We start from the raw sequence: 17,567 nt of genomic DNA, 5'->3' as shown, positions 1-17,567 counted from the left end.
TACCTCACGGCTGGAATATTGTAATGCTCTCATGTATGGATTCCCCGACAGCTCCGTCAACAAGCTTAAGTATATAACCTCCACTGGCTTCCAATCAAATATCGGATCAACTTCAAAATCCTTCTCCTCACCTGCAGATCGCGGCATGGCTTGGCTCCTTCCTATCTCTACGACATGTTACACATCTACACCCCCACCCAATGCCTTCGATCCTCTGACTCTAGCCTGGGGGATAGTGCCTTCAAATTAAATCAAATTAAATCAATTTTAAAAGTGTGCTGAATAAAACTGGTGTAGACTTTACCGTGAAATGTTTGCTTACGAGCCCTTCCCAACGATACAGTGTTTAAAAATTAAAAAATTAAAAATTAAAATAAAACCTAATAAAATAGTAACACAAGAGGAATAAAATAAAATACACAAGAGTACCAGATCAATTTGCAGAGGTACGAGGTATTTGAGGTAGATATGTATATGAAGGCAGGGTAAAGTGACTAGGCATCAGGATAGATAATAATAAGAGTAAAATAAAGAACAGAGTAGCAGCAGCAAATGATGCGTGTAAAAGTGTGTGTGTATGTATGTGTGTTTTGTGTTGTACGGGTGAATCAGGATGTGGGTAGGTTCCTGTGGTCCTACTGCCAGGACCGGCCAGGGGAGTGGTCGGTGTTCTTGCCATGGGCCGAATATGCCCAGAACTCTCTCCGCCACTCCTCCACTAACCTAACGCCATTTCAATGTGTTTTAGGTTATTAGCCGGTTCTGGCACCGTGGCATCAGAGCCAGACCGAGGCTCCTGCGGTGGATGACTGGTTTTGGCATGTGGAGGAGACGTGGAACGCTTCTCAAGTCCACCTCCAACGCGCCGTGCGTTGCCAGATGGCCAATGCTGACCGCCACCGCAGTGAGGCCCCGGAATTTGTACCGGGTGATAGGGTCTAGCTCTCGACCCGGAATCTGCCCCTCCGCCTGCCCTGCCGGACGCTGAGCCTGCGGTTTGTGGGGCCGTTCAAAGTCCTGCGGAGAATAAACAAGGTTACTTATAGGTTACTACTCCCTCTTGATTACCGCATTAACCCCTCGTTCCATGTGTCTCTCCTCAGGCCGGTGGAGGCTGGTCCGCTCCAGGAGTCTGAGGTGCGGGAGGTCCCTCCGCCCTCTCTGGACATCGAGGGGGCCCCAGCGTACTCTGTCCGTTCCATCCTGGATTCGAGGCGTCGGGTGGGGGGCCTTCAGTACCTCATGGAGTGGGAAGGGTATGGTCCGGAGGAGCGGTGCTGGGTCCTGGTGAGGGATATCCTTGATCCCTCCCTGTTGCCGGATTTCCACCGTCACCTTCCGGCTCGCCCTGCTCCGCGTCCTCCTGGCCGTCCCGAGGCCGGTGTCGGCGCGCTGCTGGAGCTGCGCGCCAAGGGGAGGGTACTGTCCCGACTTCCTCCGAGGCTGCCTCCTCTCCTTGTTCGGGCAGGCTTCGGCGTTTGTCGTCACCGGCCTTCTAGCCACTGCCGCTCCTCATCTAATCATTCCATTTGTTTTGTCTTGTTTATTACTCACACCTGGTTCATATCCCCGCATCAGTACCTGTATAAGTGTTCCCTCTGCCCTCTTGTCTTTGTGTGTGATTGTTATTTGTAGAGGAAAGTGAAGCTCGGTGGAGCTCCGTGTATTTTGTATCGCCAGAATATTTCCCTGTGTGCCTTGTATTTTCCAGTGCGCCTGTTTTGCGCACTGGAGTGTTTTTTGACGCATTACTGCGTAACTCTGTATTTGCGGAATAAAGCCTGTTATTCTGTGATTTACTCGCCTGCGCCTGACTCCTTCAACATCACCTCATCACACTCACTTCCGTTTTGAGCGCGTCACTTGTCTCCCTGCTACGCTGTTTGTTGCTGCTTGGCTACCTGCCAAACTTGACGGTTTTTACTTTTTTTAAACCGTTTAATCTATCTTCATTTAACACATTTTACCAACGTCTTAGTTATTGTTATATTTAAAAGCTCTACTTTTTTCATTCAACTTTTTTTACCCTGGACGCTTTATCTGAACGTGGTTCTACGGGACCTCCAGCAGCAGAAGCTAAGTAGTAACATTAACACTATGCCATCTAATTGCAGTCACTGTACTCATAATATACAGGAGAACTATCGCCTTATGGTGAGGATAGCCGTGCTGCAAGCACAGCTTCAGACGCAATCGTTAGGCAAGGGCAATGTAAGTGTAGGAAAGGATGAAACAGCGTCTGTGCCACCAGTAAGTACTGATAGTAGTATAAATCCCCTGGCTAAGACAAAAACTGGCGAGTGTAGAGAGTATAGGGATATTGTTATCCACGTCGGCACCAACGATGTTAGGATGAAACAATAGCGCAGAAGAAGATGGCAGCCGTTTTACAGTCCTCTAGCCAATTGTACTATTATGTGTGTTTTTTTGCGTTATTTGTAATTTATTCTGTACATAATGTTTCTGCCACCATCTCTTATGACCAAAAAGAGCTTCTGGATATCAGGACAGCGATTACTCACCTCGTATTGGACAAAGATCTTTTCTTCAACGAGTCGGACGCGAAGGATATCCTACAGACACCGACAAGGCCCAAATCCCTGTCATTCTCATGAGAAAGAGATGGAGATATCGTGGACGTAGGTCGGGGTGCCTTGTAAGGATAAACTGCCTCTTCCATCAATCCTATTAGCCAATGTTCAATCATTTTAAAATAAATTAGACAACCTAAGATTACGGTTATCCTACCAACGGGACATTAAAAACTGTAATATCTTATGTTTCACCGAGTCGTGGCTGAACGACGACATGGATAACATACAGCTGGCGGGATATACGCTAGATTGGCAGGATAGAACGGCTGACTCCGGTGAGACAAGGGGTGGCGGTCTGTGTACAGTGGGGAAAAAAAGTATTTAGTCAGCCACCAATTGTGCAAGTTCTCCCACTTAAAAGATGAGAGAGGCCTGTAATTTTCATCATAGGTACATGTCAACTATGACAGACAAAATGAGAAATAAAATTCCAGAAAATCACATAGTAGGATTTTTTAATGAATTTATTTGCAAATTATGGTGGAAAATAAGTATTTGGTCAAAAACAACATTTTCTCAATACTTTGTTATATACCCTTTGTTGGCAATGACACAGGTCAAACGTTTTCTGTAAGTCTTCACAAGGTTTTCACACACTGTTGCTGGTATTTTGGCCCATTCCTCCATGCAGATCTCCTCTAGAGCAGTGATGTTTTGGGTCTGTCGCTGAGCAACACAGACTTTCAACTCCCTCCAAAGATTTTCTATGGGGTTGAGATCTGGAGACTGGCTAGGCCAATCCAGGACCTTGAAATGCTTCTTACGAAGCCTCTCCTTCGTTGCCCGGGCGGTGTGTTTGGGATCATTGTCATGCTGAAAGACCCAGCCACGTTTCATCTTCAATGCCCTTGCTGATGGAAGGAGGTTTTCACTCAAAATCTCACGATACATGGCCCCATTCATTCTTTCCTTTACACGGATCAGTCGTCCTGGTCCCTTTGCAGAAAAACAGCCCCAAAGCATGATGTTTCCCACCCCCATGCTTCACAGTAGGTATGGTGCAACTCAGCATTCTTTGTCCTCCAAACACGACGAGTTGAGTTTTTACCTAAAAGTTCTATTTTGGTTTCATCTGACCATATGACATTCTCCCAATCCTCTTCTGGATCATCCAAATGCACTCTAGAAAACTTCAGATGGGCCTGGACATGTACTGGCTTAAGCAGGGGGACACGTCTGGCACTGCAGGATTTGAGTCCCTGGCGGCGTAGTGTGTTACTGATGGTAGGCTTTGTTACTTTGGTCCCAGCTCTCTGCAGGTCATTCACTAGGTCCCCCTGTGTGGTTCTGGGATTTTTGCTCACCATTCTTGTGATCATTTTGACCCCACGGGGTGAGAACTTGCGTGGAGCCCCAGATCGAGGGAGATTATCAGTGGTCTTGTATGTCTTCCATTTCCTAATAATTGCTCCCACAGTTGATTTCTTCAAACCAAGCTGCTTACCTATTGCAGATTCAGTCTTCCCAGCCTGGTGCAGGTCTACAATTTTGTTTCTGGTGTCCTTTGACAGCTCTTTGGTCTTGGCCATAGTGGAGTTTGGAGTGTGACTGTTTGAGGTTGTGGACAGGTGTCTTTTATACTGATAACAAGTTCAAACAGGTGCCATTAATACAGGTAACGAGTGGAGGACAGAGGAGCCTCTTAAAGAAGAAGTTACAGGTCTGTGAGAGCCAGAAATCTTGCTTGTTTGTAGGTGACCAAATACTTCTTTTCCACCATCATTTGCAAATAAATTCATTTAAAAAATCCTACAATGTGATTTTCAGGATTTTTTTCTCAATTTGTCTGTCATAGTTGATGTGTACCTATGATGAAAATTACAGGCCTCTCTCATCTTTTTTAAGTGTGAGAACTTGCACAATTGGTGGCTGACTAAATACTTTTTTTCCCCACTGTATATTTGTAAACAACAGCTGGTGCATAAAATCTAATACTAAGGAAGTCTCAAGGTTTTGCTCGCCTGAGGTAGAGTATCTCATGATAAGCTGTAGACCACACTATTTACCAAGAAAGTTTTCATCTATATTTTTCATAGCTGTCTATTTACCACCACAAACCAATGCAGGCACTAAGATTGCACTCAATGAGCTGTATAAGGCCATAAGTAAACAGGAAAACGCTCATCCAGAGGCAGCGCTCCTAGTGGCCGGGGACTTTAATGCAGGGAAACTTAAATCCATTCTACCTCATTTCTAACAGCATGTTAAATGTGCAACCAGAGGGAAAAAAACTCTAGACACAGAGATGCGTACAAAGCTCTCCCTCGCCCTCCATTTGGCAAATCTGACCATAACTCTAGCCTCCTGATTCCTGCTTATATGCAAAAACTAAGCAGGAAGCACCAGTGACTCAGTTAATAAGGAAGTGGTCAGATGACGCAGATCCTAAGCTACAGGACTGTTTTGCTAGCACAGACTGGAATAGGTTCCGGGATTCTTCAGATAGCATTGAGGAGTACACCACATCAGTCACGGGCTTCATCAATGAGTGCATCGATGACGTCATCCCCACAGTGACCGTACGTACATACCCCAACCAGAAGCCATGGATTACAGGCAACATCTGCACTGAGCTAAAGGGTAGAGCTGCCGCTTTCAAGGAGCGGGACTCTAACCCGGACACTTACAAGAAATTCCGCTATGCCCTCCGACGAACCATCAAACAGACAAAGCATCAATACAGGACTAAGATTGAATCGTACTACACCGGCTCTGACGCTCGTCGAATGTGGCAGGGATTGAAAACTATTACAGACTACAAAGGGAAGCACAGCCGCGAGCTGCCCAATGACACAAGCCTACCAGACGAGCTAAATCACTCCTATGCTCGCTTCGAGGCAAGCAACACTGAAGTGTGCATGAGAGCATCAGCTGTTCCGGATGACTATATGATCAAGCTCTCTGTAGCCGATGTGAGTAAGACTTTTAAGCAGGTCAACATTCACAGACAGATTATCAGGATGTGTACTCCGAGCATGTGCTGACCAACTGGCAAGTGTCTTCACTGACATTTTTAACATGTCCCTGACTGAGTCTGTAATACCAACATGTTTCAAGCAGACCACCATAGTCCCTGTGCCCAAGAACACTAAGATAACCTTCCTAAATGACTACCAACCCGTAGCACTCACGTCTGTAGCCATGAAGTGATTTGAAAGGCTGGTCATGGCTCACATCAACACCATTGTCCCAGACCCACTCCAATTTGCATACCGCCCCAACAGATCCACAGATGATGCAATCTCTAATGCACTCCACACTGCCCTTTCCCACCTGGACAAGAGCAACATAGCTTCAGCGTGTAAATTAGCTAGAAAGATGTGTCGGCATCGAGTAATTGTCTCTGGCCCCCTTCCAGTTAGGGCGAATGATGAGCTCTACAGCAGAGTCTCACAACTCAATCGCTGGTTGAGAACTGTTTTCTGCCCCTCCCAAAAGATAGAATTTGTAGATAATCGGCCCTCTTTCTGGGACTCACCCACAAACAGCACCAAGCCTGGCCTGCTGAGGAGTGACGGACTCCATCCTAGCTGGAGGGGTGCTGTCTGACCGGAGCTGGAATATTTCAAGGACAGCTTTTTTCCATCTTCGTAACTTTGCAAAAATCAGAAAAGTTTTGTCCAAAAATGATGCAGAAAAGCTCATCCATGTTTTTGTCACTTCTAGATTAGACTACTGCAATGCTCTACTCTCCGGCAACCTGGATAAAGCACTAAATAAACTTCCTAGAATCTTGACTAGAACCATAAAATTGATCATATTACTCCAGTGCTAGCCTGTTAAGGCTAGGGCTGATTTCAAGGTTTTACTGCTAACCTACAAAGCATTACATGGGCTTTATTTATTTATTTTTATTTCACCTTTATTTAACCAGGTAAGCCAGTTGAGAACAAGTTCTCATTTACAACTGCGACCTGGCCAAGATAAAGCAAAGCAGTGCGATAAAAACAACAACACAGAGTTACATATGGGGTAAAAAAACATAAAGTCAAAAAATACAACAGAAAATATATATACAGTGTGTGCAAATGTAGCAAGTTATGGAGGTAAGGCAATAAATAGGCTATAGTGTAAAATAATTACAATTAGTATTAACACTGGAATGCTAGATGTGCAAGAGATTATGTGCAAATAGAGATACTGGGGTGCAAAAGAGCAAAATAAATAACAATATAGGGATGAGGTAGTTGGGTGGGCTAATTTCAGATGGGCTGTGTACAGGTGCAGTGATCGGTAAGGTGCTCTGACAACTGATGCTTAAAGTTAGTGAGGGAGATAAGAGTCTCCAGCTTCAGAGATATTTGCAATTCGTTCCAGTCATTGGCAGCAGAGAACTGGAAGGAATGGCGGCCAAAGGAGGTGTTGGCTTTGGGGATGACCAGTGAGATATACCTGCTGGAGCGCAGACTACGGGTGGGTGCTGCTATGGTGACCAATGAGCTAAGATAAGGCGGGGATTTGCCTAGCAGTGATTTATAGATGGCCTGGAGCCAGTGGGTTTGACGACGAACATGTAGTGAGGACCAGCCAACAAGAGCGTACAGGTCACAGTGTTGGGTAGTGTATGGGGCTTTGGAGACAAAACGGATGGCACTGTGATAGACTACATCCAATTTGCTGAGTAGAGTGTTGGAGGCTATTTTGTAAATGACATCGCCGAAGTCAAGGATCGGTAGGATAGTCAGTTTTACGAGGGCATGTTTGGCAGCATGAGTGAAGGAGGCTTTGTTGCGAAATAGGAAGCCGATTCTAGATTTAACTTTGGATTGGAGATTCTTAATGTGAGTCTGGAAGGAGAGTTTACAGTCTAACCAGACACCTAGGTATTTGTAGTTGTCCACATACTCTAGGTCAGACCCGTTGAGAGTAGTGATTCTAATCGGGTGGGCGGGTGCCAGCAGCGTTCGATTGAAGAGCATGCATTTAGTTTTACTAGTGTTTAAGAGCAGTTGGAGGCTACTGAAGGAGTGTTGTATGTCATTGAAGCTCGTTTGGAGGTTTGTTAACACAGTGTCCAATGAAGGGCCAGATGTATACAAAATGGTGTCGTCTGCTTAGAGGTGGATCTGAGAGTCACCAGCAGCAAGAGCGACATCATTGTTATACACAGAGAAAAGAGTCGGCCCAAGAATTGAACCCTGTGGCACCCCCATAGAGACTGCCATAGGTCCAGACAACAGGCCCTCCGATTTGACACATTGAACTCTATCTGAGAAGTAGTTGGTGAACCAGGCGAGTCAGTCATTTGAGAAACCAAGGCTATTTAGTCTGCTTGCTCCTACCTATCTCTCCAATTTGGTCCTGCTGTACATACCTACACGTACGCTACGGTCACAAGACGCAGGCCTCCTTATTGTCCCTAGAATTTCTAAGCAAACAGCTGGAGGCAGGGCTTTCTCCTATAGAGCTCCATTTTTATGGGATGGTCTGCCTATCCATGTGAGAGACACAGACTCGGTCTCGACCTTTAAGTCTTTACTGAAGACTCATCTCCACAGTAGGTCCTATGATTGAGTGTAGTATGGCCCAGGGGTGCGAAGGTGAACGGAAAGGCACTGGAGCGACAAGCCGCCCTTGCTGTGTCTGCCTGGCCGGTTCCTGTCTCTCCATTGGGATTCTCTGCCTCTGACCCTATTACGGGGGCTGGGTCACTGGCTTACTGGTGCTTTCCATGCCGTTCCTAGGAGGGGTGCATCACTTGAGTGGGTTGAATCACTGACGTGATCTTCCTGTCCGGTTTGTCACCCCCTCAGGCTTGTGCAGTGGAGGAGACCTTCGTGGGCTATACTCAGCCTTGTCTCAGGGTAGTAGGTTGGTGGTCTGTTGATATCCCATGTAGCTCAGTTGGTAGAGCATGGCGCCTGCAACGCCAGGGTTGTGGGTTCGATTCCCACGGGGGGCCAGTATGAAAATGTATGCACTCACTTAACTGTAAGTCGCTCTGGATAAGAGCGTCTGTTAAATTACTAAAATGTAAAAATGTAAATCCCTCTGGTGGTGTGGGGGCTGTGGTTTGGCAATTGTGGGTGGGGTTATATCCTGCCTGGTTGGCCCTGTCCAGGGGGTATCGTCGGACAGGGCCACAGTGTCTCCCGACACCCCGTCTGTCTCAGCCTCCAGTATCTATGCCGCAATAGTCTATGTGCCGGGGGGCTAGTGTCAGTCTGTTATATCTGGTGTTATTGTCCTGTCTTATCCGGTGTCCTGTGTGAATTTAAGTATGCTCCCTCTAATTCTCTCTCTCTCCCGCTCTCCCTCCCATCCCAGAGGACCTGAGCCCTAGGACCATGCCTCAGGACTACCTGGCCTGATGACTCCTTGCTGTCCCCAGTCCACCTGGTCGTGCTGCTGCTCCAGTTTCCACTCTTCTGCCTATGGCTATGGAACCATGACCTGTTCACCGGACGTGCTACCTTGTCCCAGACTTTCTGTTTTCAACTCTCTCTCTCTACCGCACCTGCAATTCAACCTCTAAATGCCCGGCTATGAAAAGCCAAGTGACATTTACTCCTGATGTACTGACCTGTTGCAGCCTCTACAACCACTGTGATTAATATTTGACCCTGCTGGTCATCTATGAACGTTTGAAGATCTTGGAGAAAAATCTGGCCATAATGGTCATTACTGTTATAATCTCCACCCAGCACAGCCAGAAGGGGACTGGCCACCTCGCAGAGCCTAGGTTTCTTACTAGGTTTCTGCCTTTCTAGGGAGTTTTTCCTAGCCCCCATGCTTCTACATCTGCATTGCTTGCTGTTTGGGGTTTTAGGCTGGGTTTCTGTATAGCACTTTGTGACATCTGCTGATGTAAAAAGGGCTTTATTAATACAATTTGATTGATTGATTGATATATTGATGGTAAGAGGAAGGCCACAACAAACAGAAGGGACTGAATTCACACCATACAGTGTCAGGAAAACAGAGTTGATCGTACAGGATGGTTGCGTTTTACGGGGAGCACGAGTGATTATTCCACTTCCAGCACGCCAGGCTATCCTACAGCAGCTACATCAGTCACCCTGGGGTCTCGCGTATGAAAGCGTTGGCTAGGAGTTACTGATGGTGGCCAAAACTAGATGAGGAGATAGAGAATCTAGTCAAGACATGTAACACGTGTCAGGAACACAGAAAGGCACCAGCAGCTCCACTCCACCCTTGGGAGTTTCCAGAGAAACCTTGGAGAAGATTACGCATGGCTGTTCATGGGGGAAATGTTCCTGATAATCATCGATGCACATTCAAAATGGATGGATGTGTATCCTGTTAGTTCTGCTTAATTCACCACCACTATAGATGGCCTATGACAGAGGTTTAGTAACCAAGGGATACCTGAGATGGTGGTGAGCGACAATGCGACCAGTTTCATGAGTACAGAAACACAATAATTATTCAGAAACAACGGTATTGTGCATCTGCTCCATATCATCCATCTTCAAATGGACTGGCGGAACGCACAGTACAGACATTCTAAGAAATTATGAAGAAAAGAGTAGAAGGGAGCATAGCAGAAAAAGTGTAATGTGTTCTGTTCAGCTACAGAACAACACCTCAATCAACAACAGGACTTTCTCCTGCTGAGATGTTGTTAGGTTTTGGACTACGCTCCACACTGGACCTGTTGAGATGTTATTAGGTTGTAGACTACGCTCCACACTGGACCTGTTGAGATGTTATTAGGTTGTGGACTACGCTCCACACTGGACCTATTCTATCCAGACCTGAAAAGGAAAGTTGAACGCAAACAAAACAGACAGAAATAGAACCTTGACAAACGTACTAAGGGCCAAAGTTTTGGAGAGGGGGATTCTGTGCTTACCAGAAATTTCAGTCATGGGCAAAAATGGATTCCTGGATTCATAGAGTTAGTGACTGGTCCTGTCTCCTACAAGGTAATGATATGAGATGGTAAAGTGGTCGCAGACATGTTGATCAGATTCTTGCCAGATGGGAAGGAACAGCAAGTGAGATACCAGTTGTGATGGCAGAGGACAGACTGTTCTCTAGCTATCCAAGTGCTTCTGTGGTGTATGTTTCACAGACAGAGACTGTAACAGAGGAAACAGTTCGACAAGCGCAAAACCCAGTTTCAGAGTCAGATACTCTGAGCTCGACTCAGAAATAGCTTGTGGCCTTTCCACCGTTGAGAATGTACCCTACCCCTAGTGTTCATTGTTCACAGAGGCATGCAATGCTTCCAAGCCACTTAAAAGAATGAACTTTAAAAACAATTTTAAAAAATACAATGGCTTGCAAAAGTATTCACCCCCCTTGGCATTTTTCCTATTTTGTTGCCTTACAACCTGGAATTAAAATGGATTTTTTTTGGGGGGGGGGGGTTGTATCATTTGATTTACACAACATGCCTACCACTTTGAAGATGCAAAAAAAAAAAATTCGTGAAACAAACAAGAAATAAGACAAAAATACAGAAAACTTGAGCATGCATGACTATTCACCCCCCCAAAGTCAATACTTTGTAGAGCCACCTTTTGCAGCAATTACAGCTGGAAGTGTCTTGGGGTATGTCTCTATAAGCTTGGCACATCTAGCCACTGGGATTTTTGCCCATTCTTCAAGGCAAAACTGCTCCAGCTCCTTCAAATTGGATGGGTTCCGCTGGTGTACAGCAATCTTTAATTCATACCACAGATTCTCAATTGGATTGCGGTCTGGGCTTTGACTATTGCAAGACATTTAAATGTTTCCCCTTAAACCACTTGAGTGTTGCTTTAGCAGTATGCTTAGGGTCATTGTCCTGCTGGAAGGTGAACCTCCATCCCAGTCTCAAATCTCTGGAAGACTGAAACAGGTTTCCCTCAAGAATTTCCCTGTATTTAGCGCCATCCATCATTCCTTCAATTCTGACCAGTTTCCCAGTCCCTGCCGATGAAAAACATCCCCAAAGCATGATGCTGCCACCACCATGCTTCACTGTGGGGATGGTGTTCTCGGGGTGATGACAGGTGTTGGGTTTGCGCCAGACATAGCGTTTTCCTTGTTGGCCAAAAAGCTCAATTTTAGTCTCATCTGACCAGAGTACCTTCTTCCATATGTTTGTGGAGTCTCCCACATGCCTTTTGGCGAACACCAAATGTGTTTGCTTATTTTCTTTCTTTAAGTAATGGCTTTTTTCTGGCCACTCTTCCGTAAAGCCCAGCTCTGTGGAGTGTACGGCTTAAAGTGGTCCTTTGGACAGATACTCCAATCTCCGCTGTGGAGCTTTGCAGCTCCTTCAGGGTTATCTTTGGTCTCTTTGTTGCCTCTCTGATGAATGACCTCCTCGCCTGGTCCGTGAGTTTTGGTGGGCGGCCCTCTCTTGGCAGGTTTGTTGTGGTGCCATATTCTTTCAATTTTTTAATAATGGATTTAATGGTGCTCCATGGGATGTTCAAAGTTTCTGATATTTTTTTATAACCCAACCCTGATCTGTACTTTTCCACAACTTTGTCCCTGACCTGTTTGGAGAGCTCCTTGGTCTTCATGGTGCCGCTTGCTTGGTGGTGCCCCTTGCTTAGTGGTGTTGCAGACTCTGGGGCCTTTCAGAACAGGTGTATATATACTGAGATCATGTGACAGATCATGCACAGAGGTGGACTTTAGTTAACTAACTATGTGACTTCTGAAGGTAATTGGTTGCACCAGATCTTATTTAGGGGCTTCAAAGCAACGGGGGTGAATACATATGCTCGCACCACTTTTCTGTTATTTATTTATGAGAATTTTTTGAAAACAGTTATTTTTTTCATTTCACTTCACCAATTTGGACTATTTTGTGTATGTCCATTACATAAAATCCAAATAGAAAATCCATTTAAATTACAAGTTGTAATGCAACAAAATAGGAAAAAATGCCAAGGGGGATGAATACTTTTGCAAGGCACTATAACTATGATATACAGTAAATTGTTTTTAAAAGGCAACTAAAAGACTCACAGTAAAATAGACTCAAGAGTTAAATACTTACAGTTATCCAAGAATGTGAAAATAAAATAAAATGATTGTGAACATGCGAAATGTCATTTTTATTGTTTACACTGACTTGTTTAGATCAGTAGACATTTACATTTACGTCATTTAGCAGACGCTCTTATCCAGAGCGACTTACAAATTGGTGCATTCACCTAATAGCCAGTGGGATAACCACTTTACAATGTGTTTTTTTTATTTTATTTTTATTTTTTGGGGGGTGGGTGAGGGAGGGGTAGAAGGATTTACTTTATCCTATCCCAGGTATTCCTTAAAGAGGTGGGGCTTCAAATGTCTCCGGAAGGTGGTGAGTGACTCCGCTGTCCTGGCGTCGTGAGGCAGCTTGTTCCACCATTGGGGTGCCAGAGCAGCGAACAGTTTTGACTGGGCAGAACGGGAACTATGCTTCCGCAGAGGAAGGGGAGCCAGCAGGCCAGAGGTGGATGAACGCAATGCCCTCGTTTGGGTGTAGGGACTGATCAGAGCCTGAAGGTACGGAGGTGCAGTTTCCCTCACAGCTCCATAGGCAAGCACCATGGTCTTGTAACAGATGCGAGCTTCAACTGGAAGCCAGTGGAGTGTGCGGAGGAGGAGGGTGACGTGAGAGAACTTGGGAAGGTTGAACACCAGACGGGCTGCGGCATTCTGGATGAGTTGTAGGGGTTTAATGGCACAGGCAGGGAGCCCAGCCAACAGCGAGTTGCAGTAATCCAGACGGGAGATGACAAGTGCCTGGATTAGGACCTGTGCCGCTTCCTGTGTAAGGCAGGGTCGTACTCTCCGAATGCTGTAGAGCATGAACCTACAGGATCGGGTCACCGCCTTGATGTTAGCGGAGAACGACAGGGTGTTGTCCAGGGTCACGCCAAAGCTCTTCGCACTCTGGGAGGAGGACACAACGGAGTTGTCAACCGTGATGGCGAGATCATGGAACAGGCAGTCCTTCCCCGGGAGGAAGAGCAGCTCCGTCTTGCCAAGGTTCAGCTTGAGGTGGTGATCCGTCATCCATACTGATATGTCTGCCAGACATGCAGAGATGCGATTCGCCACCTGGTTATCAGAAGGGGGAAAGGAGAAGATTAGTTGTGTGTCGTCAGCGTAGCAATGATAGGAGAGGCCATGTGAGGATATGACAGAGCCAAGTGACTTGGTGTATAGCGAGAATAGGAGAGGGCCTAGAACTGAGCCCTGGGGGACACCAGTGGTGAGAGCACGTGGTGCGGAGACAGCTTCTCGCCACGCCACTTGGTAGGAGCGACCGGTCAGGTAGGACGCAATGCAAGAGTGAGCCGCGCCGGAGATGCCCAGCTCGGAGAGGGTGGAGAGGAGGATCTGATGGTTCACAGTATCAAAGGCAGCAGACAGGTCTAGAAGGACAAGAGCAGAGGAGAGAGAGTTAGCTTTAGCAGTGCGGAGAGCCTCCGTGACACAGAGAAGAGCAGTCTCAGTTGAATGACCAGTCTTGAAACCTGATTAGTTTGGATCAAGAAGGTCATTCTGAGAGAGATAGCAAGAGAGTTGGCTAAAGACGGCACGCTCAATAGTTTTGGAGAGAAAAGAAAGAAGGGATACTGGTCTGTAGTTGTTGACATCAGAGGGATCGAGTGTTGGTTTTTTGAGAAGGGGTGCAACTCTCGCTCTCTTGAAGACGGAAGGGACATAGCCAGCGGTCAAGGATGAGTTGATCAGCGAGGTGAGGTAGGGGAGAAGGTCACCGGAGATGGTCTGGAGAAGAGAGGAGGGGATAGGGTCAAGCGGGCAGGTTGTTGGGTGGCCTGCATTCACAAGTCGCAAGATTTTATCTGGAGAGAGAGCGGAGAAAGAAGTCAAAGCATAGGGTAGGGCAGTGTGAGCAGGACCAGCAGTGTCATTTGACTTAACAAACGAGGATCGGATGTCGTCAACCTTCTTTTCAAAGTGGTTGACGAAGTCATCCACAGAGAGGGAGGAGGGGGGAGGATACAGCAGGGAGGAGAATGTGGCAAAGAGCTTCCCTAGGGTTAGAGGCAGATGCTTGGAATTTAGCGTGGTAGAAAGTGGCCTTAGCAGCAGAAACAGATGAAGAAAATGTAGAGAGGAGGGAGTGAAAAGATGCCAGGTCCGCAGGGAGTCTAGTTTTCTTCCATTTCCGCTCAGCTGCCCGGAGCTCTGTTCTGTGAGCTCGCAATGAGTCATCAAGCCACGGAGCTGGAGGGGAGGACCGAGCCGGCCGGGAGGATAGGGGACATAGAGAGTCAAAGGATGCAGAAAGGGAGGAGAGGAGGGTTGAGGAGGCAGAATCAGGAGATTGGAGGGAGAAGGATTGAGCAGAGGTAAGAGATGATAGGATGGAAGAGGAGAGAGTAGCGGGAGAGAAAGAGCGAAGGTTGCGACGGCGCATTACCATCTGTGTAGGGGCAGAGTGAGTAGTGTTGGAGGAGAGCGAGAGAGAAAAGGATACAAAGTAGTGGTCGGAGACATGGAGGGGAGTTGCAGTGAGATTAGTAGAAGAACAGCATCTAGTAAAGATGAGGTCAAGCGTATTGCCTGCCTTGTGAGTAGGGGGGGACGGTGAGAGGGTGAGGTCAAAAGAGGATAGGAGTGGAAAGAAGGAGGCAGAGAGAAATGAGTCAAATGTAGACGTAGGGAGGTTGAAATCCCCCAGAACTGTGAGGGGTGAGCCATCCTCAGGAAAGGAACTTATCAAGGCGTCAAGCTCATTGATGAACTCTCCAAGGGAACCTGGAGGGCGATAGATGACAAGGATATTAAGCTTAAATGGGCTAGTGACTGTGACAGCATGGAATTCAAATGAGGAGATAGACAGATGGGTTAGGGGAAAAATTGAGAATGTCCACTTGGGAGAGATGAGGATTCCTGTGCCACCACCCCGCTGACCAGATGCTCTCGGGGTATGCGAGAACACATGGTCAGACAAGGAAAGTACATAACAAGTTCAAAATAATGTTTCAGTTAAAGGAACTTTATTTCAGAATTACTTCATTAACGCAATAGAAGAGCATAGGGAATGTCTTATGTTGTATATCCTAAAAAATGGTTTATTTGTGAAGATGTTATAATGAAATCTTAAGAGGGGAGGAATTTGGTAATGTAGTATTAACGTCATTACACATACATGCCACCAGGGGGTGTAGCACTTACCTGACTCATTTCAGGAAACTAGGCATATGTCGCACGTCACTATTTCACAGGAGAGCCATTTGAACTAAACTTTTTTATAAAAATCAAAATGCGTTTTTTGGCAGAAATGCCTTCTGGAACATGTAAACTTTCATATGCCTCATTAACAAACTTGTATGCCATCTGTAAATACGAATAAAATTACAATAATTCAGGAAATTATTTTAACCTAATAATTTAACAACAGAACAACGGGCCTGGCTAAAAAACGGAGCACTGAAATGGGTGAAACAGCACCTCACATTATCAACTGGTATAGGTTACACATTTCGCCAGCTCCAAACGAAATGTGGTCCCTGCAGATGGTATCTCTTCCACATTCCGCCTGGTACACACGTAATCTGGTACCTTCAGAATTGGCACTTCTTCCCATATTACGTAGCATACTGGGTTGGTTTTTTGAAGGAACTCAGTCAGGCTTTCAATTTACTCTTGAAAGTTGTAATAGTAGCATAAAAAAAGTACAATTTCGAAATTTAGTAGTGAATCAGCTGTTTTCCTCTTGTCATGTTGTCATTGCAGACCTTAGAGAGCTATTTATAACCGATCAACTAGCCCATATTTATTTAGGTAGGTGTTTTTAGCCCATTGATTTTGTTGTAATGTTTGAGTCACTCAGTTAATCATGAACACATATAAGACATGGCAAAATGTGTAGAATTGCAGAAAATAAGCTTTAAAAATGCCAACAAGAGGGGTGTGAACAGTTTGTGTCATGGACAGTGCTTGTGATGAAATGGGGGAATGAGTGAAAAAGTTTGGGAAGCATTAATATATACTTTGTAGTAATGAGTAAAAATGCAGAATTTGTATCTATATACTTTTCATAATACATACAGACTTTATATTTATTCTGTTAGTTATATAGTTAATGTAACACTTGAAAACACAGTTTAGCAAGTATTTATTTTAGTCATATACTAGCAGTAACCATTTAAAAGTTCATATATTAAGTATTTATTTTAATAGTTATTGACTGTTTATGTGGATTTATTAAGATGAATATCTCATATTACTATATAGTATTAATGTCATTTATTAATTGTCCCCTCATCTCTAATGTTTCTCTTCCTGTCCATTCCTTCCTGTCTTCCTGTAGTTGATAAGTCTGTTCGTCCAACTCAGGACCTTAACACAATAAACTGAACAAACCTCTGTTTCCCTGTCTATCACACACACTCACACACACACACACACACACACACACACACACACACACACACACACACACACACACACACACACACACACACACACACACACACACACACACACACACACACACACACACACACACACACACACACACACACACACACACATACACATACACACACTCACAGTCTTGCACAGCTAACCTTGTAGGGACATACAATTCAGTCCCATTCAAAATCCTATTTTCCCTAACCACTAACCCTAAACCTAACCCTAACCCGTACCCTTACCCTAACCCTAACCTTAACCCTAACCCTAACCCTAACCCTAACCCTAACCCTAACCTTAACCCAAAAACCTAACCTTAACCCTAACCCTAAACCTAATCCTAGCTCCTAACCCTAACCCTATCTCCTAACCCTAACACTAATTCTAACCTTAACCCTAAACCCCCTATAAATAGCATTTGACCTTGTGGGGACCAACAAAATGTCCCCAGTTGGTAAAACATTTATTGGTTTACTATTCTTGTGGGGACTTCTGATCCCAACAAGTATAGTTAAACACGTCCACGCACACACACACAAGTTTCTGAAGGCAAGCCAAAAGTGTCCTCTGATGCAGTAGCTCAGCTTGACCACTGGAGGGTAACAATTGTGCTGTGGAGGTGTG

The sequence above is a fragment of the Coregonus clupeaformis genome, chromosome 27, assembly GCF_020615455.1.
Source record: "Coregonus clupeaformis isolate EN_2021a chromosome 27, ASM2061545v1, whole genome shotgun sequence".
Classification (NCBI taxonomy): domain Eukaryota; kingdom Metazoa; phylum Chordata; class Actinopteri; order Salmoniformes; family Salmonidae; genus Coregonus; species Coregonus clupeaformis.
The sequence above is the reverse complement of the archived record's forward strand: the minus strand, read 5'-3'. Positions refer to the sequence as shown.